Source organism: Chelonia mydas, chromosome 22 (genome assembly GCF_015237465.2).
Source record: "Chelonia mydas isolate rCheMyd1 chromosome 22, rCheMyd1.pri.v2, whole genome shotgun sequence".
NCBI lineage: Eukaryota > Metazoa > Chordata > Testudines > Cheloniidae > Chelonia > Chelonia mydas.
In genome coordinates this window covers 5,945,780-5,969,457 of record NC_051262.2, presented here as the reverse complement: position 1 = coordinate 5,969,457, position 23,678 = coordinate 5,945,780, and the positions used below count along the sequence as shown (strand labels likewise).

The 23,678-nt window shown below is 43.5% G+C and overlaps 2 protein-coding genes across 6 annotated transcripts in view; one reads left to right on the top strand and one right to left on the bottom strand.

The window, feature by feature from the left end:
- ARHGAP32 (Rho GTPase activating protein 32) overlaps positions 1-23,678 on the top strand; it is a 266,577-nt gene that overhangs the window by 184,239 nt on the left and 58,660 nt on the right. Inside the window, exon 1 of one of the 5 annotated variants that reach the window (XM_037882263.2) lies at positions 14,669-14,967. The exons of the other annotated variants lie outside the window; for them this stretch is intronic. The gene's annotated coding sequence lies outside the window, so the exon portion shown is untranslated. Of the gene's footprint in view, positions 1-14,668; positions 14,968-23,678 lie in introns of those variants that run through there. 5 annotated transcript variants of the gene reach the window in all.
- Positions 18,178-23,678, bottom strand: part of KCNJ5 (potassium inwardly rectifying channel subfamily J member 5) — a 241,303-nt gene continuing 235,802 nt past the window's right edge. The window contains exon 10 of the mRNA XM_037882266.2: positions 18,178-18,237. The gene's annotated coding sequence lies outside the window, so the exon portion shown is untranslated. The remainder of the gene's footprint in view (positions 18,238-23,678) is intronic.

Sequence of the window (23,678 nt, the reverse complement as noted above, 5' to 3'; positions counted from 1 at the left end):
ATCAATGCCAGGAACAGACACCACCATTTCTTCATGGCCAGTTAGTTCCATCAGGCGCTGTGGGATTTGCCCACTCACCCTCATGGAATGAGCAGGGTTGGGGGTGGGTGATGAAAAGACAGTTCTGTTCCCAGGAAACACACATCCCAAGAATGAGAGTGACAGGTTATCAGCTGGGCCAGGGAGAGCATTCTGCATAGAGACACCCTATGCACCCATCCCTCTGGCTTCGGGCCTCCCTCTGGCTTCCTGGTGGCACAGTTCTGTTGGAACCCAGAAGGGGACACTTCTAGCACAGAGGCTGACTCGTTTTCTGCAGGATTTGCGGGAGAGACATTTAGCCTCCCTTTAGCCAAAGCCTGCCTGCCCTCCACCTACAGGGAAACAGTGCCAGACGGATGGCTCAGCCCCACCCAAAAAGGGCAGAATTCTCTGCGCGCAGTTTCCAGACAGATGATCTGGCCAAATTCTTAATATGAGTAAAAGTCTTGAACACGAACACACACACACACCATTAAGATTCTCCCCCTCCCCGCTTTTATATTATGATATAGTCTTTAATGACATGGTCGCATGCTGTTTTTTCCACATGACCCCTGCCTCATTCAGTGCACAGAATGGATGGTGCTCACTTAATGAGCAGTTATTCCATATATTTTTTTCCTCCTGCTTGTTCAATGTGTTGCCCCGAGCCTTATTTAGTGCATACTAGTCAAACCCTCCTCTGAAGACAGAGTTAATAATTTTGTCACTGGCATTTCCATGGCGTTCATCGCAAACACGAATGAATTTATTTTCACTACACTGCTATATCATGGCTCCAGGGCTAGCTGCACCTCTGTTCCCACTTTGGTCTCTCTGAGTGCACCCGCTTCGGTGTTAGGCCTTGTGCCTTATACCTCTCCTGGGGTGAAAGCACATGATTCTTTCACTCTTAGACCAGGCACATGGGATGGACCATGGTTTTCCAAGCAGATCTTACTGGTTTTGGCATCTGCAGTTCTTCCCTTTGGGATTCTGTGACACATGGTGAATACAGTTTCCAGACAGCCTTCTAAAATCCAAGGTACTGTTTAATCTTAACAGCAGGAATAAAGCATAGTAGAAGAAAAAGGGTTTTAAAACAACCAAAGGTCGATCAATTAATATTTTACCTATCCTTGGTAAAGATCCTAGTCAGGCCTCACTTTCCCGGTCATCCCGCAATCTAGTTCTGGGTGTCTGTCTGTTTCACTTTACTGGCTGTCCCTTGCTTGTCTGTTTAAATCTAATCGTGGTCCGTGTTCACAAGTTTGGACCCTCTACCCCTTTGCCAGACTGGTCCAGTGAGCTCAGCAGGGGACAGAGGTAGAACATCACCAGGAACAATACAGGAGACATTCTCGCCAAGTGTTGGCAGAGGAGTGACTGTCTCAAGCTGTTATGCTTCCTATTTGTTTTCCCAGCAGCTTGCTTTGACCTAAACCAACACATTCCTACAATAAACATCCTACACCATACAATAAACATCCCAATAGCTAGGTCAGCATACAGTATTCATAAATTATTGCCGTGCAGCCTCGCCCGATGAGGTGAAGGGGTTATTATTATCCCTGTTTTACAAATGGAGAACCAAGACAAAAAGAGATTATGGTAAAAAAATGCCCACTAATTTTGGGTGCCCAATTTGAGATGCCTAGGCCCTAACATTTCAGTGCTCTCTAGCATTGTATAGCACTTGATATGTTTAAAGCACAGCTCCCATTGACTTCAAATTCACCTGTGAATGCTCAGCGCTTCTGCATGTCAGACAGATGCCAAGGATCTCAAGTTGGGCACTCAGCAAATGAGGAACTCACAATTAGTGACAGCCTGTGAAAAGTTTGGTTTAAGTGAAATGACTAGTATCACGTAGGAACTCTGTGGGATAGAATCCAGTTCTCCAGGGCAAAACTCAGCTGTCTTAACCACGAGACCACCCTTTCTCTTCCAGCAGTCACCTGCCTCGCTCACTACACTGTCAACTTCTCTAAGAAATGACGCAGTGGTTTTACAGACAACAGCCTCTTTTGCTACACAGCCCTGATTCTTCCTCACAGCAGGTCCATCCTGTGCAGTGAATGATGCAGGGATCTGTGGGGAAAAAGTATGTGTTCATATAATTAAACACTATTATAATGGGTCTGCAGAAAGGGACTGAATTAAGGTTGCATAGGAAACCTTAATTCTGGCACTTAACGTTTGAGTGTTTGATTTTGCAACCTTAAGAATGTTTTCTAATGTAGATCATTTGTGTATTTGCCCCTAGGCTTTTAAAAAAGCAACCTGAAAAATAATTTTCATCATGAGGCATGATACTGACACCCATCAGCAGGGCTGGATCCTTTAGATCCACCTGAGCTGATGGAGTAACTGATAGAAGTAGAATTCTACCATGTGGATCAGCACAAGAGGGTGTGGGACACCCACTTTGCCAGTAAATTTCACAGAGTTTCGCTAAAAGCAGAGGAATGGTGAGACTCAAGTCAGGTCCTGCAGGAGAGTGTTCTCCAGTAGCACAGACTCTTCAGTCCATCCCTTCCAACCTGTCCCTGTCTCCGTCCTCTCTTTTCCTCCCCTCAGGCTTTTCATCCCAGTCTCTTCACCCAGGAAGTCCTAGTCTCGCATTTCAGGATTCCCTGTCTCTGGCCCAGTCCCCATTCTTGACTCCTCATCCAATCTGTCTCTCTCCTGCCACCCTGGCCTCCAGTCGTTCCTTCCCTCCCACCCACATTCCCCATCCCCACTAGCTCCCAGTCCCACTCGCCATCTCCAGACCTCTCCCCAAACCCCCCAGTACTCCTTGTCTCAGTCTCATTGCGCAGCCGGTCCCAGTTCTCCCCCCATGTCCTGGCTCCTCATCAGATCTGTCTCCACTACACCCCACTGGTTCTCAGTCCCAGTGTCTTTGCCCAGTCAGCTCCAGCCCCCTTAGCTCGTCATCTGATCTCAGTCTGCCCCCGCCCCCCACCTTTTGGCTCCCGGTTCTCCTCTGCCCCATTTACCTGCCCAGCACCCAGCCCCAGTCTCTCCACACATCACTTCTCAGACCCCATTTCCCTCCCCGCCACACACACCATTGCCAGCCTCCAGTCCCCTCCCGCCAGTCTAACCTCTTCCCTCCATCCTCCCCCCCCACCCCCACCCCAAACACACTCAGTTCTGGCTCTTGTCCCCTCTGCATCCTCCTCCATGCCTTCTGGGCTCAGCAGGGGATCATTGAGACCACAGGAAAGACAGGCACCCTGCTCTCAGTTCAGGTGCCCAGACCTGGACCCGACATGGCCTGCAGCAGCCCAAAGCTACACTTGCAGGAAAGTCCCATTGACTTCAGAGGACTGTGTGCGCATAAGGCTTCCAGAATCCGTCCCTCTGCCTGCAGTTGTTTCCTTTGGTTTCCTCAGTATTAGCTTTGAGAGGAGAGTCCAGCAGGATACAAGTCATCCAACCCCAGCCCAGTTCCGCAGTGCCTGCAGTCTGCAGCAACACCGGAACATGTCATGGAGTAGTTTCCTCCCACCTCACCAGCACCCAGGCCCATAGCTGCTCTGCTCCATGCGAGGAAGCAGATAAGAGCATAGGACTTTCCCAAAGCCAGACAGTGAGTCAGTGGCAGACCCAGGATTAGAATTGCACAGCTGAACTCGACATGAAGTTGTGAAATATGCCCTGAATGCCCCTGTTCACCTCCTGCTGAAAAGGGCAGTTATTTAAGCACAGATACCAAGAGTGTCAGCAGTTAAAAGAGGCTTTTGGTGTCTATCGATGATGGTTTAGAGGAGGTTTCTAGCAAACGAGGATGAGCAGTGGATTTTCAGGGAGCATGAAAAGAAGATTAGAAAGCTGTAAAACTGTATGTGCGGAATGCTCCCTCCACATAAAGCTAAGAGTCTGGGGCTATGAGCATATATTTCTGAATTTAACTCAGTTTTGAATTTAGTTTTTGCTGGTAGATCTAAAAGTACTCTGTACGTGCACATAAATAAAGTCCGTAAATCACTGGCTGGTTTAGCAAGTGAGAGACAAGCAATAATTTAAAGCATTTCAAATAAATTCCCAAGAATACATAGCATTAGAAGGTCAGTGCATTTTTTCCTCCTTTCTAATCCTTTAATAGTGTAGATATTTCCCTGCAGGAGTAAAAAGAAGCGAGTATAAATGTTGGCAGTGCTGAAATGGCTTTTGGGCATTCATGGTAGTGTTTCTTAGACACAAACTCCATGGAGTCATGGGTATTATTTGCAGTCAAATAAATATTATTTGTAATCTAAACAGCATCATATTTTCTAAGGGTTTCCAAGATGTTACAGAAAATTATTACCAGGTTTTTGTGTGTAAATGGGTTGTTCTCTTCGGAAGTGTAAATTTTGGTATACCCAGCATTAACCCCGCCTCCATTTTTGAAGCTCCAGTGGTTAGGTCCTGGACATGTATCTCTTCCAATTACATGCTTGTCCACACAAGAAAGTATCACAATATAGTTATACTGATATGAGCCAACATATGGATGTTCTTATTCCAGTGGCTTTTTTCACTTTATCTTAAAACCCTTCTCAGGCAACATAAGTTAAATGAAAAACAGGTACCTAGATAAGATTGCCTATAGGGCGGGTATACGATACAACTATATCTATTTAAATTCACACCTTAGGTTATGATGAAATAATTTTCTCCTGAAGACAGGGCCTAAGTAGTAGATAGTTTCCAGACATAGCTGGTGGTTATTGCCTTGCACCTTTTGTAGTCTTTTTCACCAATACAAAGTGAACGCACAATGTGGCCACTCTTGATTTGGTAGCACTTTACACCCATTGTGCCCAGATGTCAATCACCACACAAGGTGTAGGCCAACAGAGAACCAGCCCCCTCCCCTGCTTCAATCTGAGAGTCTATCAGCTGTTGGGAAATGCTTGCTAAAGGAGATAGAGGTGGAGTGCAGGGACAATTTTAGTGATGTGCGCGCACACACACACACACACACCGGGGATTTCTGCATTGCACTTGGTCTCTAGCAGCCCCAGGGAGCTGGCGCAGAGAGAGAGACTCAACTTCAAAAGCAATCAGGCAGCATTTAGGCTTTGCCTACACTGCCCTGCATTTTGGATTCTGGGGGTATGAATAGCTGTGCACACCAATTGCTTTGCTGCACTCTCCTGTGTGGACACTGTAGGCAGGAACTAAAAGGCTCCTAGTTCGCATTAATCTAATCCTGTCTTGGCCTGGTTTTCTGTGGAATTTTAACCAGGAAAGAGACTTGCAGACAAATTTAGCGTATTTAGGTCTGTGTGCATCAGGGTAAACATAAATACAGTCTATATGCATGTGCATAGACAGAAGGAGAGAGACTGGTATTTTATACCTTATTGCAGTTTTTGTGACTTTATTCTGGCAACTAACATCAAGAAATAGAGTCCCACTGAAATCAGTGGGACTACTTGTGGAGTAAGGTAACATGAGCAATGTGGTAGAACTGGGCCATAAGCAGTGCTTTTTGCAAGCACCAAAGTACTAATAATAAAACGTGTCTTCTTTTCACACACTATCTTCTTTTTCACTCTGCCTGCTCTCTATTCCAGTTTTCAAGATGGTCTTTTAAGGTGGATTTGTTTTTCTCACCATTTGTGTCAAAGTAAGACCTGAACCTTATAGCAGTCAGTTTGAGCTTCCAATCCACAAGTATTACAGTAGGTTTGAAATTAGGCAAAAGGCAGATTACCCTTCCCTGCTTTTCCTATTCTTTCATTATAGCACTGCGTACCTGTAAATTACTATGGGAGTCAAGCTGCGGAGTGGAAATACTTTCAGACAGATTTAACCACAGATGCATGGCACATACCTCCAATCTGGTCCTGCTTTTGCATGTGGATTTATCAAGGGTTGTGCTGGTGCATACCTTGAATCTCCGATTACACCCTGGCCCCATGAAAATTCACACAGGCAGCAGAATGTCTGCTTAGTCTATCTGTCAGCAGGGGGTGGCACTTGGGCTCTGAACGTACATGCCTGCGGCTCTTGTGCTCTATTGGTTTAACATTAATGTTGCTACATCTCCAGAGAAAGTGAAAAGAGACTTAAACAGCAGGTCAAAAAGGGGACATCGTGTCATCTAAACCACGTGGGAGATAATAATCTTTGAGGCGTTCTTAGAGCAGTTAATTGTCCCTTGGTTTGTATGTGCCCCATTGCATACGTTTGGGGAGAATCCTTAAATTAGCACAGAAGAAGGCATAGTTTAAAATACTTTACAAGGTCTCCTACTACAGTCAATGACAGATCTAATTGTTTCTATTAGATGGCCCAGACACTGCTGAGGCAGGGTTTTCCTCTCTTTTCCAATGAGTTTAAACTTGCTGCAAGATATAGTTTGGACATTACTCTGGCTTTCAGGGCCCGCTTTATTAGTTTGTGAATCAGCTTGCGCTTATGATTAATTCAGAAGGCTCTGCTGGTTTGAAGCTTCATTCGCAGGGTTTTATTTAAGGCCTGTGTCAACCTCATGCTCATTCTTTCTCAGGATTTAATCCTATAAGTACAGTGTGAATCTTTTCATTTAATTCTTGAATCAGTCTCTCAGGAACTTGCTTTGTTCAGGAAAAGGCAGATAAAAGTCTTCAGCTGTCTGCTTGATCCACCATTGGCCATATATCTTCCCAAACTATTTTTACCTTGGTCAGTGAAAAACACATGCATTGATTCATTTCTTGTAAACTTGGGCACGCAAGGCAGGCTATTCCACTATGGCTCCAACCACAAAGGGAGAACATAAGAGTGAGGCACTCCCATCAATCCCGAAATACTATACGGCACCCAGACATCTTTATGGCAAATCTGCAGGGGCCCTGTGAGTGGGAATCCTGATTTTGTTCCCAAGCCTGCCTCTTCCTTAGTAGTGTGATGTTTTGCTTCTCTACCTCCCCACCAGCTTTCAACTGTAATGTTAATGTCTCCCAAATTAGCTTATAAACAGGTTTCAGAGTAACAGCCGTGTTAGTCTGTATTCGCAAAAAGAAAAGGAGTACTTCATCGTATGAAGTGAGCTGTAACTCACGAAAGCTTATGCTCAAATAAATTGGTTAGTCTCTAAGGTGCCACAAGTACTCCTTTTCTTTTTGCTTATAAACAGGCTTTTTCAGAGGCCTTGATTACAGGATAAGTGTGGCAAAACATGAAATGACACCGCAAAATAAGGTGCCTTCCTTCCATGGTTGAATTCGCCAGTTTGGAAGATGGAGAAAGTTACAAGGTGAACGGACAGCATGATGATTTTTTTAGCCACATGACTAATGTTAACATTAGCCCAGTCATATGAGAATGAACCCCAGTCAGATTAATCAAGGCACCTCTGCAGTTTTGTCACTGACTTCAGCAAGGTCAGAATTCCAACCTGGGTCTCCTAGCTTCCAGTCCCTTGTCCTAGCCGCTAGACTACACTGCCTTCCCGATACTTCACCCTCTATCTGAAGTAAGAAGATACAGGGTCTGATTTGCCTCTCATTTATACATATTTTACATTTGTGATGTATATCCCTTGCCTTTCGTGGATGTAGCAGAATGTGAGCCATATTGTTCTGGTTTCATTTCATGCAAGTCGTTCATTTGTACTACCATTAGATATTTTGATCCATGCACAATAAATTGTCAGAGGAAAAATATAAGTCTTGGAAAAATTGTGGAAAATAAAATCAACACAATTGCGCCCATGTTAAACGTAATAAAAACCCCATGCCATGCCATGCCATGCAAGAATTTAGACTGCCTTACAGTGTGAACATTTTGTGCGGCATTGCCTGTGGAATGGAACCGTGCTTTTGTCGTGTTGTCCAAGTTTCCTCAGGGCTGACGGCTCCACCTTTAAAGCACACATTGTAAGCCACGTAGTAAAATCTTTCCTAAAGCACCGTGATCATCATCAGAGAGATAATCTCCAGTTAATAAAACCGCCATTTTAAATTAGGAAAGGAGTTAATGTTGTTTGTGACAGTCCTCTTGCATTCTCATTCCAGTTATTGGGAAGTAGGAGCATTTATAACATGCAGCCTTGCTTTTAAATCAAACTGTGTAAAATTGAATACTTAATTAATTCAGCCTTGCAGAATTCTTGCCTAAGGCAAGCTGTGAGTAATGTGTTGGTTCAGTGCATCATAGTTAAAGGGGATGAGTGGAGTTCAGGCCCAGCCAAGTATGTTTTCCTGAATATTTGTGTGACTGATATACCTGTCCTGTGTTTCTGTATTTCCTGTCTTAGGCTTGCTGATCTGAATTTTTAATTGAATTTACTTTCATTGTATTCTGTATGCATTTTCTACAAATGTTTTGGCAAATTAATTTGGTAGTAGGAACGTTTGTGTTAATTATAAGTGAATATTAGACAGTATTTGCAGAAATATAATTTTAAAGTCAGCATCATAAATATACACACAGGAAACCTCATTCTGCAAGTTAAACTCATCCAGGCAGAGAAAAAAAATATGATATTGTAATCTGCTTCCAACCAAAACAGCTCAAATTATGAATATCACACTGAGAACAAGCATTATCTGTAGGCTTGACTTGGTGAATGATTTTGAACAAATACATTCAAGAAAATTGTGAGTTGCTTGAGGACCATCTGTGAACAGTAAAAGAAACAAAATGTGTTGAACAAATTATTCATTGTGAATTGCTCACCCAGCCCTACTGTTTGCCAAGATGCCTGTGTAAACAGAAGCAGATTCCTCTTTAATCCCTCTGGCCTCCAGTTTGCTTAATTTATCCACAGATTCTACATCTCAGTTTGTGACCTCACTGTGATGTTAGACATTGCATTGTGTGACATCCCTGCATAAATTGGGTACATTCAGGAACAGACTGATTATACACAATAATAGTAATCAAATCAAATTTATTACTGTAGTATATTAGCCTTAAAATAATAATAGAGTGCGAAGACTAAAGGTGACACATGGTGAGTAGTCCCATTGACTTCATTGGAATTCTTGTAATACATAATGGCCTTGGCACTTAAACAGCAGTTTTCACTTGTAGATCTCAAGGCACAAAGGTTTATATTAGCCCCCATTTTACAGATGGGGAAACTGGAACCTGAAATAGAACTCAGATTTCTTGGCTTCCACTTCAGAGAAGCTGCCTCCTTTGTCTACAAGGGAACTCTCAGGGAAATTAATTCCAGTTAATTAGAGGTGCAAATTTAAAGTGGAATAGTTAAATCACATTAAACCCCTATGTGGTTATTCTCATTCAGAAGTAAAATTCGGAACTGAATTAAGACCACTTAAATACCCTGGCTGGAATTTTTCCGCCATTGTAGGAATACCACCTCCTCGAACAACATTAGCTACATCAGCAGAAGCACTTTTCTGTCCATGTAGCAGTGTCTACACTGGAGGTTTGGGGTTTTTTTTGGAGGGGTGGGGGTTTGACATAGCTGTATCGCTAGGTGATATGGGGTGATTGGGGTTTTGTTTTGGTTTTGGGTTTTTGCATCCCTGACCAATATAGCTATGCAGGTATAAATTCTTAAGTGGAGACCAGGCCTGAGTATCCTGTATAGACAAGCTCTGAGTGAGTGTCCACAGAGTTTTAATGAAGTTTAACTAATCCACTTTAAATTCATACCTTCAGCTAATTCGATTGAATTTTCCAGAGGCCTGAGTTACTATAATCATCCAGAGCAGTGGTGTGAAGAATTTAGAGTTCTGGGGCCTGACTTGCTAGCTGAGATGGGTGGATGTGACCAGGGCCATATTAAGAAAATCCAGGGCCCTGGGCACATACCAAATGGGGCTCCCTGTGGCCCTGCCTTGCCTTGGATCTGCAGTGTCAGGGGCCAACCATAACTCATTTTTGGGCAGCCTGCTCCCTACCTAGACCACCATTCTCTGACCTTCAGATGGGCTAGGGCAGTGGTTCTCAAACTTTTGTACTGGTGACCCCTTTCACACATCAAGCCTCAGAGTGTGACTCGCCTTTATAAATGAAGAATGCTTATTTATATTTAACACTATTATAAATGCTGGAGGCGAAGCAGGGTTTGGGGATGGAGGCTGACTGCTCACGACCCCCCACGTAATAACCTCACGACCCCCTGAGGGATTACAGCCCCCAGTTTGAGAACTCCTGGGCTAGGGTCTGTTCTGGAGAAGGGAGAACTCAGTCCCCATCCCAGAAGATGACTTGTGTGGAGGCCTTTACCACCACCACCCCAGCAGAACAGTGGTGGGGCGATGGCAACAAAGAACTTCCATCCATTGAGTCCTCTGCTGAGGTGATATCTTACTCATGTCCCCCCCCAACCCACGCCTCATTGCAGCCAGGTATCAGAGTTAAAAGCTCATTTAGATGAGGGGCAGTTCGCACTTTGCCGAGCCATTGTTTCAGACAGTCTCCAAACTCACAGCAGGTCTACACTATAAACTTGGAGTGGTGCAGCTGTGCCGCTTTAGTGCTTCTGGTGGAGACACTCTAAGCCGATGGGAGAGAGCTCTCCTGTCAGCTTAATAACTCCACCTCCATGAGAGGCAGTAGCTATTTCAGTGAGAGAAGCTCTCCCACCAACATAGTGCTGTCTACACCAGGGCTCAGATCACAGTTTCAAGGCTATCTCCACGATCATAAGGGCTAGAAACATTTTGTTTTTAAAAAATGAAAGCAGTGATTCTCATGTCATCATGTGACTCCAGAAGCTTGGAGACCCAAGGCACGTGCCTATGTTTTAATCTAGCCCTGGATGCAGCCATGCTTTAAAAATCCTTTTCGAGGTAAAGGAGCCTCCTTTTACCAGGTTGTTACGGTTTGCCAGTGCTACTCAACTTCTCTGGTACATCTTTGCTCTCTTCAAATAAGTAGTGGCTCATGTTCTCCCTAAAGTATCATTAGTGGCCATGGGAGACTCTCCATAGGCTGCCAAGAACAGTAAGTAGGGTTTCCAGTTTGGGGTTAAAGCTGAAAACGTCTGACCAAAGCCAACATTGGTCCTGGATCCGATACTATTCAATGTTTTCATTAATGGCTTGGATAACAGAGTGGAGAGTGTGCTTATAAAATTTGCAGATGACACCAAGGTGGGATGAATTGCTAGCACTTTGGAGGACAGGATTAGAATTCACAATTACCTTGACAAATAAGAGAAATGGGTCTCAAATCAACAAGATGGAATTCAATAAAGACAAGTGCAAAGTACTTCAGTTAGGAAGGAAAAAATCAGTTGCATAACTACAAAATGGGGAATGATTGTCTGGTTCCTAGATACTGCTGAAAAGGAGCTGGGGGTTATAGTGGATCACAAATTGAATATGAATAGGCTTGACATAATTCGATTTTTAATTTTTTATCATTTTGATGGATAATATCAATGTTTATTTTAAAACATTTTTTATGATACTTGATTTAAATTTTCGCAGTTGTGGGAGATTATTGGGGGGGGGGGGGGGTGTCAGACAATAATTATTTAATTGCAGCAGATGTTGAGAACCAAAAAGTTAAAACTTTATAAACCATTAAAATGCAAATTGTCAACATCCTATGTCAAAATTTTAGTCCTAAATCAGACTTACGTAAGTTCTCAAGTGGAATTTTTCTTTCTTTGCCTATATGTAAATTTCACTTATTATCAATGGAAATACTTTGTTGGTTTGTTTGCGTACAGTGAAATCAATGTTTACCCATAAAAATCTAATGCTTCCAAGTCCAAATATGAGTCGTCAGCGTGATTCAGTGGCAAAAAAGGCTGATGTCATCCTGGAGTGTATTAACAGCAGTGTCGTCTGTAAGACACCTGAGGTAGTTGTCCTGCTGTACTCAGCACTTGTGAGGGCTCAGCTGGAGTACTGTGTGCAGTTCTGGGTGCTACACTGTAAGAAGAATGCATCAAAATGGAAAGAATGTGCATCAAATTAGAGCAACAAACATGAAAAAGGTTCAGGAAACCTGATCTATGAAGAAAGGTTAAAAAACCTGGGCATGTTTAGTCTTGAGAAAAGAAGACTGGGAGGGGAATGGGATTGGGGGAGGGATAGCTCAGTGGTTTGAGCATTGGCCTGCTAAGCCCAGGGTTGTGAGTTCAATCCTTGAGGGGGCCATTTAGGGATCTGGGTCAAAAATTGGGGGTTGGTCCTGCTTTGAGCAGGGGGGTTGGACTAGATGATCTCCTGAGGTCCCTTCCAACCCTGATATTCTGTGGTAATCTGTGGTAATGATAGTCTTCAAATATGATAAGGACTGTTATAAAAAGGACAGTGATCAGTTGTTCTCCATGTCCACTTAAGGTAGGATAAGAAGTAATGGGCTTAGTCTGCAGCAAGATTAGATATTAGAAAAATATTTCTAACTGTAAGAATAGTTAAGCTCTGGAATAGGCTTCCAAGGGAGGTTGTGGAATCCCCATCATGGGAGGTTTTTAAAACAGGTTAGACAAACACCTGTCAGGGATGGTCTAGGATCTCTCGAGGTCCTTTCCAACCCTATGTTTCTATGATTTTGTAATAGCTTTTCATTAAAGCATACACTGCAAATACACGGAATTTACTACTATGCTGACGTGCCTTCTAGCACCCATACAGCGAAAGTGCTCATGTGTGCATGCTAATGAAAACTGATAAAAAGAAGTCCTTATAGAGTATGGATCTCAGGTTTCCAAGGGTCAACAGCCAGTGAGTTAGGTAATGTTATGGTCACCTGTAGCTGTGACTTAGTTTTAGTCTGAGGAGCCATGGATTCCATGATTTTTATGTTCTGTTTTAGTTTATGATGTTTTCATAGTCCCGTATCTTGCCATTTTGGAATTGAGGATCAGTGAATGTGGTAGTGACATTGACCAAGCTGTTTACTGAAATCTTTGAGAGTGCCGAGTTAAACGGGAGGCTACGGACCATATGTTCATCATGGCTGGTGTAAATCAGCAGTGCTTTTAGTCAGTCAATCAAACCTTTGGAAAGAACCTGCAGAAGCTCAGGGTTTGTCTGCATACAGTGGCACAGCTGTACCGTTGCAGCTATGCCTCTGTAGCTTCAGTGTAGACATTACCTACACCGACAGGAAGGGTTCTCCTGTCGGTGAAGGTAATTCACCTCCCCAAGAGGCAGTAGCTAGGTAATTCTTCCCTTGACCTAGCACTGGGATTAGGCTGGTATATCTACGTCCGTCAAGGGTGTGGGTTTTTCACACCCCTGAGAGACGTAGCTATATTCATATTAAATCCTAGTGCTGACGAGGCCTCATTCAGAGAATCTGCACTAGAGAAGAAGGGGCACCTGCAGTTTTCTTCCCACCTTCCTGCAGGCTGCTTCAGAGCTAAACAGACAGGTACTGTTCAGGCAGAGCTAAACAGACAGGCAAGTTTACTTCTAGCGTGTCAGAAAATGGTGGTGAGGGAAATATGAGGATATTTTTTTTTTTAGTATTTTATGTAAATTTTCCAACCAGCTAGGGTTTTAACCTGTTACCTAAATGCTCTTCAGTGGGTTAAAAAATCGTGGTATTGATGTCAAAGAGAGTTGGCCTTATTTGTTTTCTCTTCTGCCAAGTGGATCCAAACAGCTGAGTAACTGCAGAGCAGAAACCTTGAGTTCCCTGCTAATTGGATTAACAAAACCAGATCATCCATAGGGCTTGTCTAGAAAAGTTGCACCAGTGTAACCTTAAATTGATTTAAAATCAGTCTAGTTACACTTGTGCAAACACCTAATGTAGACTCACTTAAACTTGTTTAAATCTGTTTAATTTGATTAATTACCTGGTTAAAGTACTTAGAGATGTGTTTTGACCTGGTGTTTGCAACCTTTTGTGAATGGCTGTTCTCTGTTGTTTTTTAAAACAAATTGCAGGGGTTTTTAGTAAAGGGAAAGTTTAATTTAAAAAAAAAAAATTTCCAAGCCTGTAAAGAGTCTTGCCCCGTCCTCTGAAGAAGCTGGGACTGCCTCTGTTGAAAGCAGGATTCTGATACAGTGCAGCAATTCTTATGTTCCAGTGGACTTTCTCCATTGCTAGAGTAACAGAAGACATGACACTGACACTCAGGAAGTAAGTGTGTGTGTGTGTACATGTGCCCACAAGTGAGAAAGGAACAGGGGAGATTTTTTTCCTGACTCATATTATTACTACTTATTTATTTATACAGCACCATAGGTATGCCTAACGCTTTAGCGACGAATAAAGGATGAAATCCCTGCCCTGAGCAGTTTACAGTTTAGGGAGGAAAGGGGATTAGTTTATTTAGATAAGATTTTTCATTAGATTTTCCACCCAAGACCACGTGGAGGTAGACTCTTACACCCTGCAGGACTAGAATTCCTCTGTGTGAATGCATGAGTCAGCTTTTTATTGCCCTCCCTTTCTGTTGATTAAATCATTTTTCTTATCTCTGGAGCCAAACGTATTGTCCTGTCAACAGGCCACTCCTTGTGCCTTACAAACCTGGGCCTGCTGGAATAAACAAAAAGTGGCAAATGAAGGGAACCCAGACCCAGGAGGAGGTAAACTAGAAATTCAACCATTTGGGGCTGTTGTCTGTGTAATAAGCAGTCATCTGAGTAAAAGGGTGGAGCTAGACTAGTGTAGCTTGTTTCACAAGTGTGAGCTTTGGGAGGGGCCTCTTGTGGAGTTTCAATCACAAAGCACAGCGTGTACTGCCTGAGACAGTGTGTGTGAGCCTCAGACTCAGAGGTTTTGCTGATCAGGAGACAAAGCCACAGCATGAGAAGCTGAGCTGGGACTGGGAGCCTGGGAGAAGAGAGGTGGGAAAGTTGAGCTGCGAGGGCATACAAGTGTGGTGGATATTTGAACTGGAAGCACTGTGCAGTGGAAAATGACCTTTCACTCTGTCTGGATCTAATCCGTGGTGGCTGGACTAGAGAGCTGAGCTGATTAAGAAACTCCATTGCTTTGTTAATGAGTTTTGTGGAGTTAGCCTGCCACTGCTGAGGTACTGATTTTCTGGCCTGCAGCAAGGACAAGGTAAGAGGCGCTTTTTGCCTTGCTCTGGTGTCTCTCCTGTCTAGGACTTGCAGGGTTTTTTGGTTCCCTTCACTACTTGTTGCTTAGTAGCTTGCTTGTTGTTTAATTACTGTTCGTGTTGGTAGTATTAATATTTACCATCTAGCAGCACACTGTTTGAATGCATCCGATGAAGTGAGCTGTAGCTCACGAAAGCTTATGCTCAAATAAATTGGTGCCACAAGTCCTCCTTTTCTAACACGGCTGCTATTCTGAAACCTGTTTGAAAGAAGCTTTTTAACAGTGGAGCATCAGGAATGATAGGTGTGGGTTTAAAATACTCTGGGCATTTGAGTCATTTTACTCTGTAAATACCAGTTTGCTTTGTAATGTTTTCAAGGCACTGGGATGTACGGTACAGAACACTATGGCAGGAATTGGTCATCCAGGATTCAGGAACTAGAGGGGCCCAGGTGCCTTATTTCAGCTGCAGCAGCCGTATCTTACCTGACAATCTCTTTGCCCTCCTCTTCTAGATGAAAAATACCTGTTACTCGGGAATAGGTAGTGGAACTTGGTTGTCTGGGGCTGTAACTGCTGTATCTCGACAAACTTGTTTTTGTTTTAAGAGAAATAAGCTCCCCCTGGGATCCATGCCCTTGGGCAGATTGCTTGGCTCTGGAGTTCACTTGTCATGTCAACAAAATATTTTATTAAAGCACACATGCGTATGCATACACGCATACACACACAGCTTCTGTTAATTGTTGTAACTCCTGTTTTCTCTTCTGCACATATCTGTTCCTGGGTCCATTTTAATCATTTACCTTTACTGGGTCCCTAATGGTAAACAGAATTTTATTATACACAGAGGTAGGGTCATGAATGCATTGCAGACCACTAGAGCAGTCCTGAATTCAGGAACCACATTTCCGACACCCATGAAAGTGCTCACTAAAACCCTAGAAGAGAAGGAATTTCAGAACGCGTAAACTCCCAAACCATCCTCAATTTTCCTCCTTGTGCATATTGTTTGGATTGCAGCTATCTGAGTTAAGCCCTTCCTGCTCCTAGCAAATGTGCAGCTACACCTGGACGCAAAAAAGCAAAAAAGGACTTGGAGTGTCTAAAATTTGAATTTCTATAAGTTCTGCATATCAGTTTCATCTTTTTTTCTTTTCCTTTTAATTGCAACTTGAGGCAGGCAAATCGCCTTAGGGATTGCCTACCCTTCAGCCTACAGATCAGTGGTTCTCAACCAGGGGTTCACGTACCAATGGGGTACACAGAGGTCTTCCAGGGGGTACATCAACTTGTCTTTGTATTTGCCTAGTTTTACATCAGACTATATAAAAAGCACGAGCGAAGTCAGTATACAGTAAAATTTCATACAGACAATGACTTGTTTAGACTGCTGTATCTACTATACACTGAAATGTAAGTACAATATTTATATTCCAATTGATTTATTTTATAGTTAGATGGTAAAAATGAGAAAGTCAGCAATTTTTCAGTACTAGTGTGCTGGGACACTTTTTTGTTCTTTTATATCTGGTTTTGTTAGCAAGTATTTTTTAAGTGAGGTGAGACTTGGGGGTACACAAGACAAATCAGACTCCTGAAAGGGGTACAGTAGACTGGAAAGGTTGAGAGCCACTGCTATAGATCACTGACACTACTGTCCATACAGGGGCTTGCATGTTTAAAAGTACTAGTCCACTGTGTGCTGCAGCTGGTGGGCAGGGAATGTACTGTCTAAAAATAAAATCCTCATTGAAAGCAGTTAGCATGTGCAGAGCAGGCAATCGCTTGTCTGTGTTAATTTATTCACAATACCGCAATGAGGCTCTAGTCCAGTGGTGCCCAACCTTATTATACAGGAGGGCCACCCCATGTGAGGGCCAAAAATGATTCTGTTCTGTATGTATTTAGATAGAATCATAGAATATCAGGGTTGGAAGGGACCTCAGGGGGTCATCTAGTCCAACCCCCTGCTCAAAGCAGGACCAATCCCCAACTACATCATCCCAGCCAGGGCTTTGACAAGCCTGACCTTAAAAATATCTAAGGAAGGAGATTTCACCACCTCCCTAGGTAAAGCATTCCAGTGTTTCACCACCCTCCTAGTGAAAAAGTTTTTCTAATATCCAACCTAAACCTCCCCCACTGCAACTTGAGACCATTACTCCTTGTTCTGTCATCAGCTACCACTGAGAATAGTCTAGATCCATCCTCTTTGGAACCCCGTTTCAGGTAGTTGAAGGCTGCTATCAAATCCCCCCTCATTCTTCTCTTCCGCAGACTAAACAATCCCAGTTCCCTCAGCCTCTCCTCATAAGTCATGTGTTCCAGTCCCCTAATCATTTTTGTTGCCCTCCGCTGGACTCTTTCCAATTTTTCCACATCCTTCTTGTAGTGTGGGGCCCAAAACTGGACACAGTACTCCAGACGAGGCCTCACCAATGTCGAATAGAGGGGAACGATCACGTCCCTCGATCTGCTGGCAATGCCCCTACATATACATCCCAAAATGCCATTGGCCTTCTTGGCAACAAGGGCATACTGTTGACTCATATCCAGCTTCTCGTCCACTGTAACCCCTAGGTCCTTTTCTGCAGAACTGCTGCCGAGCCATTCGGTCCCTAGTCTATAGCGGTGCATGGGATTCTTCCGTCCTAGGTGCAGGACTCTGCACTTGTCCTTGTTGAACCTCATCAGATTTCTTTTGGCGCAGTCCTCTCATTTGTCTAGGGCCCTCTGTATCCTATCCCTACCCTCCAGCTTAGTGTCCTATCTATCTCTCCTCCCAGTTTAGTGTCATCTGCAAACTTGCTGAGGGTGCAATCCACACCATCCTCCAGGTCATTTATGAAGATATTGAAGAAAACCGGCCCGAGGACCGACCCTAGGGGCACTCCACTTGATACCGGCTGCCAACTAGACATGGAGCCATTGATCACTACCCGTTGAGCCCGACAATCTAGCCAACTTTCTATCCACCTTATAGTTCATTCATCCAGCCCATACTTCTTTAACTTGCTGGCAAGAATACTGTGGGAGACCGTGTCAAAAGCTTTGCTAGAGTCAAGGAACAACACGTCCACTGCTTTCCCCTCATCCACAGAGCCAGTTATCTCATCATAGAAGGCAATTAGATTAGTCAGGCATGACTTACCCTTGGTGAATCCATGCTGACTGTTCCTGATCACTTTCCTCTCCTCTAAGTGCTTCAGAATTGATTCCTTGAGGACCTGCTCCATGATTTTTCCAGGTTGTGATGTACAGTATTGTCTATTTAAAAATAAATAGAGATCAGTGCATAGAATGTGTATCAGAAAAAAAACAGTAAAGAACACATAACTAAACTAAAATGTCAACATGACGACAAAACGCTAATGAGTTGGCTGTTAGTATATTATGTTGAAGCAGGCCCCCCGGGGCCTTATAAAATGCTCTCGTGGGCCATAGTTTGGGCACCTGGCTGTAGTCCATTTTAAGGACTAAATAGCCTGCAAGAGGTTGTGATTTCTGACTGCAGTGCCCCCATGCCCCCCGTTAAGTCAGGGCTTCATTGTTATAGACACAAGACAAACATAGTAAGAACAAAAAGAAAAGGAGTACTTGTGGCACCTTAGAGACTAACACATTTATTTGAGCATAAGCTTTCGTGTGCTACAGCTCGCTTCATCGGATGCATTCAGTGGTAAGAACAGTCCCTTTTGAAATTAAACCAGGGTATTAGTTAGATAAAGGAAAGCAGAAACCATGTGAAACAACTGTACAATGCAATGCATTCCTAGAATTTATAAACCAAATTCAACTTGTTGCCAGTCACAGACATATTGGGCCTGATTCTCATGTACTCTAAGGCTCTTTTATACCACCCTGGCAGTGTAAAGGGGCTGTAAAGTGAGCATAGATGGAATTTGCATCAGCTTTAAAACTACTTCACTCTGCCAGTGTGGTGTAAGGTGCCTTTGTGTCTACACTGCAGCTGGGAGCCAGCCTCCCAGCCTGGGTAGACAGCCTTCTGCTAGCATGTTTGCATTAGCTCACTAAAAATAGTGGTGTAGACAGCAACACTGTTGGAGGTTCAGTCTAGCCATGCCAGCTCAAGCCCTCCCTGTTGAAGTCTATGGGAGCTCAGTGTCTCTTAGGTCAGATATGCCCGACTTGAGTAAAGTGATCGTCTTATTTACAGTCACCTTGAAGAATGCTGGTAGACAATGGAAAAAACAACAGGCCCTTGACTGCAATGTCTCCAATTCCAAGGCTGCTTACCGGTGGCCTCAGAGCAGGGAAATAGCCACTCTCTGGCTGGTAATAATGGAGCTGTGACGCCTGGTGGAGAGGGCAGGAGACCCGTGTTAAGCTCTGAGGGAAGGCACAGTGTCATTAACAGTATCGCGCCATTCCACAGAGTCACCGAAAAGTCTGTCGTGACAGCTGTGCTGTGTCTTTTGAAAACGCACATACTGGGTTCTGACATCATACTCCTCCCCCTTCCAGGTGGGTCGCACATAGTCCATCCTGCCAGAGTAGTGGGGGTTCCTCCCCAGTCATCTCTCCAGTTCAGGACTGGGCTCCCACCAAAGCCTGTCAAAAGCCTCTTTAATCAGCTTTGCTGGCGATCCAGCTAACTGTTCTCCTCTCCTCCCACTACCAAGATCTGAATGGGTTACAGTGTAAAGCAAGAGCACCTTGACTGGAGTCACTCCAGATTTATGCTCGTTTAACTGAAATCAGAATCTGACCCACCGTCCTCATTAAACTGGCTAGTGAAAGCTCTGGACTGGGAATTGAATGTGAATCCCGCACACGGAGGTCCTGAGCAGTGCTTCTGTGCCAGTCCAAGATGGCTGTGTCTACACTAGTGGGTTTTTGTTGGCAAATCTCCCGCTGTTGCATTACCATTTGTGCAATTCCACCGGTAGCAGCCACAATAGATGCAACAGTGGTGGACGTGGCTCAGCCGTTTACACTACTGTATCATGTGGACCTGCTCTTGAAGTCTTCAAATGAAGACAAAATGTGCTTTAGTTAGATACATGTTGTTTGACTTGATACGGGGTAAGTAGATTAGATGCTATGGCCTATGTTATACAGGAGATCAGACCAGATCAGTGGTATTTGATCGCACCCCCTTTCTTTGTGTCTGTAGTAGTTTAAGGGCTCTCTCCTCCCCGCCGCCCCCCAGGTACATACACCGTTTAAAAAAAAAAAATCAACACGCAACTCTCACTAAATATTAAAAACAGTAAGGCATTGATTCAAACAGAGGCAATGATCCATTGTAATAAGAGCAAAAGCGAAACTGCAATTGAGGTCGATGCTTACAATTAAACGTGTACAACGCGTTGTAGCAAACGGATTTATGCACAGATGGCAGTGATTTTGTATAATGCTCTACAAGCTTAACGGAAATATGTCAAAATTCAGAGTGTTATCTGAGGACCTGATATGTCTAGCGGAATCAGCGTTGCTAGTTATTTGTTGCGGTGGGTAAAATGTGTGCAGTTCCCCCTCCCCCAAAGCTTCTCATGCCCCCACCCCCCAGTTTGAGAATCTCTAGACTAGATAATCTAATTATCCCCTCTGGCCTTAATATCTAAGAACAGACATAGATGACACAATGTTTAAAACTGCAGTACCTGGTTGACATTGGCTCTCCCACCATTGGAGGTGTTTTGGTGGGAGATTTGCCGAACAATAGTAGTGGTGATGAGGCTCAGTGGAGCATATTTGGTGTTGTCCCAATATATGCCTTCATAATATCTCCCCAATAGTTTGTGATCTGAGTATTGATTAGGCACTGGTTACTGTACTGTGCCTCTTCAATGCAAATAACTTCATCATTAAACCAAGACTTGAGCACACATTTATCTGAAGGGTTTATGTATTGATATAGTGCATGCCAGGCCATGTTAAATCAAACATTGATGCTCTCCCAAGGTGAACACTCGGGATAGACCAACACTGTTTCCCTGATGGATGGATCAGACATTCAGCTGTGCTAATCATACGTTTATCAGAGGCTCAGAACGCTTTCAGATGGATCACTAGTCTCCACGCTAACAGATAAAAGCAAAAGGACTGAATTAAACTCCACTACAATGAGAAGGGATTTAACAAAGTGCAGCAGGACTGGGAGAGGCAGAAATTAGACATCTGCAGAAATCACCTGCTCTGCTGTCTCCTTTCTCTAATCCTTTTGGCTCCATCCCTCCTTTGTCTTTTCCCGTCTTCCAAACCATCCCTAGCCCCCACTGTGTGTTAAATGCCCTCCATACCCTCTCTTTAAATCATTCTCCTCTGGCAAAGCTTTCCTGTGCTGGTCTTCCCACTGATGCCTTCTTGCATTTGAACTGCTGCCCCATTTATTTTCCTGACTTGGACTGCAAGTCCTTCAAGGTAGGGACTTTGTCCTAGCTAGGTAAAGCCCCATGATGCTGCCATAAAAGTAAACAGGGCCCTGTTTGTCAGCACCAGTTTATATTCACGGATATATAAATATAAAAGTAGAGTAGGATGTAATGCCCTAACCTTTTCTGCCCACACTTCTGTTGGAAGGGGCACATTTTAAGCTACCCCTACACCCACGTTCTTCCCTTACCTTGGACCTTAGTTTAGAATCCCTAGCCAGGAAGATCAGACATGTCTCTGGCACGTGAGATATAGCAGTTTCCTCTTCCAAGTATAAATTGCCCTTCTATGTAGGAGACCTACTTTTCTGACTCACTAACCTTGAGGATACTTCCCATCCTGTTACAAATCCTCAACCAGTTCTGCAGCATCTCTATATACAAAGTAAATAGGAAGCATCCAAACCAGCATCCTTGCCAGTGTAAATAGATCTGTTAGTTCTCAACAGCACTCTTGGGTTAAGTTAATAATATGGGCCTGATTTCCAGAGGTGCTGCTGAGCTTGTGCAGAAGTCAGTGGATGCTCAGTCCCTATGAAAATGAAGCGTGCGTGCATGCTTAAAATGTATGTATGTCTGTATGTATCTGTGTATGTTAGCATATATCAAAAGAAAGATGTTGAGAGAGGTAACTGCTGCTGGACAGATATAACATTAGTTTGCTGATTCACAGTTTTGGCTCTGATAGGGGAACAATGTGACCTAAATATTGGGGAAGTTGCTCACGTTCTCTGAAAAGTCTGGTGTAGACTGAGTGAGGAGTTAATGGCCATGGAGAAGATTTTCTGTGCTCAAGCTGGAGCTTCATCCCCAAATAATACCCGGACACTTACATCCCAGCCAAAGGCCGAGGAGATAAGGATATGGCCAAGGAGAACTGTAGTTTTGCTGAAGTAATTGCACATAGACTCTGCACCCAAAGGAGAAGTCTAACAGCGACTTATAAATAAGAGCAATCATGCCATTTATCATTTGTAATGACCTCATCTACTCTTCCTGGTCACAGTGCCAAGTAGCAGCTTGGAAAATATTTATTTCCTACTGATTTTTTTCGTCTCTTTCACCACGATGAATGATGTTTGTTTATTTTGTTTAATGATACTGCAATGAACAATCTTTAAGATATGTAGCAACTTCTTCCACCACACGGTCCTGCCTTAGCAGGTGTTGGCCCAGCCCTGGAGAAGTGCTGCAGCAGCAAGCAATACACAGTGTGTGTTTACTGAGCAATAAGTGAAACTGGTGAAGATTTTATAATTGGTGATGGAGGATTATTTTTGTAGGTTCCTGTTTCTATGGCATTCGAAGAATATATAGGGAAGCGATCCTGCAAATGCTTAGGACCAAGCACAGTGCTCACTAATGTGATTAGTGCCATTGTATTTATTTGTATTGTATTCGCTTCAACTTGAAGTCTGCGACACTACTCAGAGTAGTAAGCACTGTACTCAGTGGTAAGTGTAAATGTTTGGTTCTATAAAAGTTATTTTTAATAAGTCTTAAGGGAAAGTGGTCTTATCTCCATTTTACAGATGGGGAAACTGATGCACAAAGCAGGGTTGAGTAATTTACCCAGTGTCTCAAGGGGCCTAACAAAAGATCATTGAAGTCAGTGGAAGTCTTTGGAGTCAACTGAAGTAAATGGGACTACTCGGCATGTAAGGTTAAGCACAGGCATAAGTGTTTGCAGGAACACAGTGAGTCTAGGAATAGAAGAGCTAGGAATAGAACTCACAGCTCCTGACTTCCTGTTCTTTAGCCAATAGAGCGTGGTGCTACTTTTCCTCCCTCCACTGTAAAGTCTAGTTTTAGAGTAGACTCAGTCTTATTTTGGGGCCAGTAGCCCTGACGAATATCCCTTTAGCCTGACTTACTGTAAACTATCATCTTCCAGAGAATGGATTTTCTCCTTGGTATGTGATATCTAGCCGGACCTGAATATGCTTTTTTAAGGCGTCTTCTGCATTCCCTTCCTTTTTTGATTTTTTGCCACTGGAGTTGGTAGTTTGTTATATATTTTAAATCATGCAGCTATGCATGTTCTAGTTTTTGACCTTAACACAACATTCTCCTCGCAGCAGGGGACAGCTGTGTTCTGTAGTGTGTAAAATCACTGTTAATAGGAGAAACTAACGCACTGCCAAGTGCTGAAAATGTGGGTCAGCATATATACTGTCCGATTTTCTCTTTGAGTTAAAGTTTACTAATCCTGTATTAGAGATCACGCTGCCATCGGGAGTCTTGGGAAGAACAGTCTGTCTAGGGATAGATTTAAAACAAAATAATTATACAAATACTTATTAGTGATAA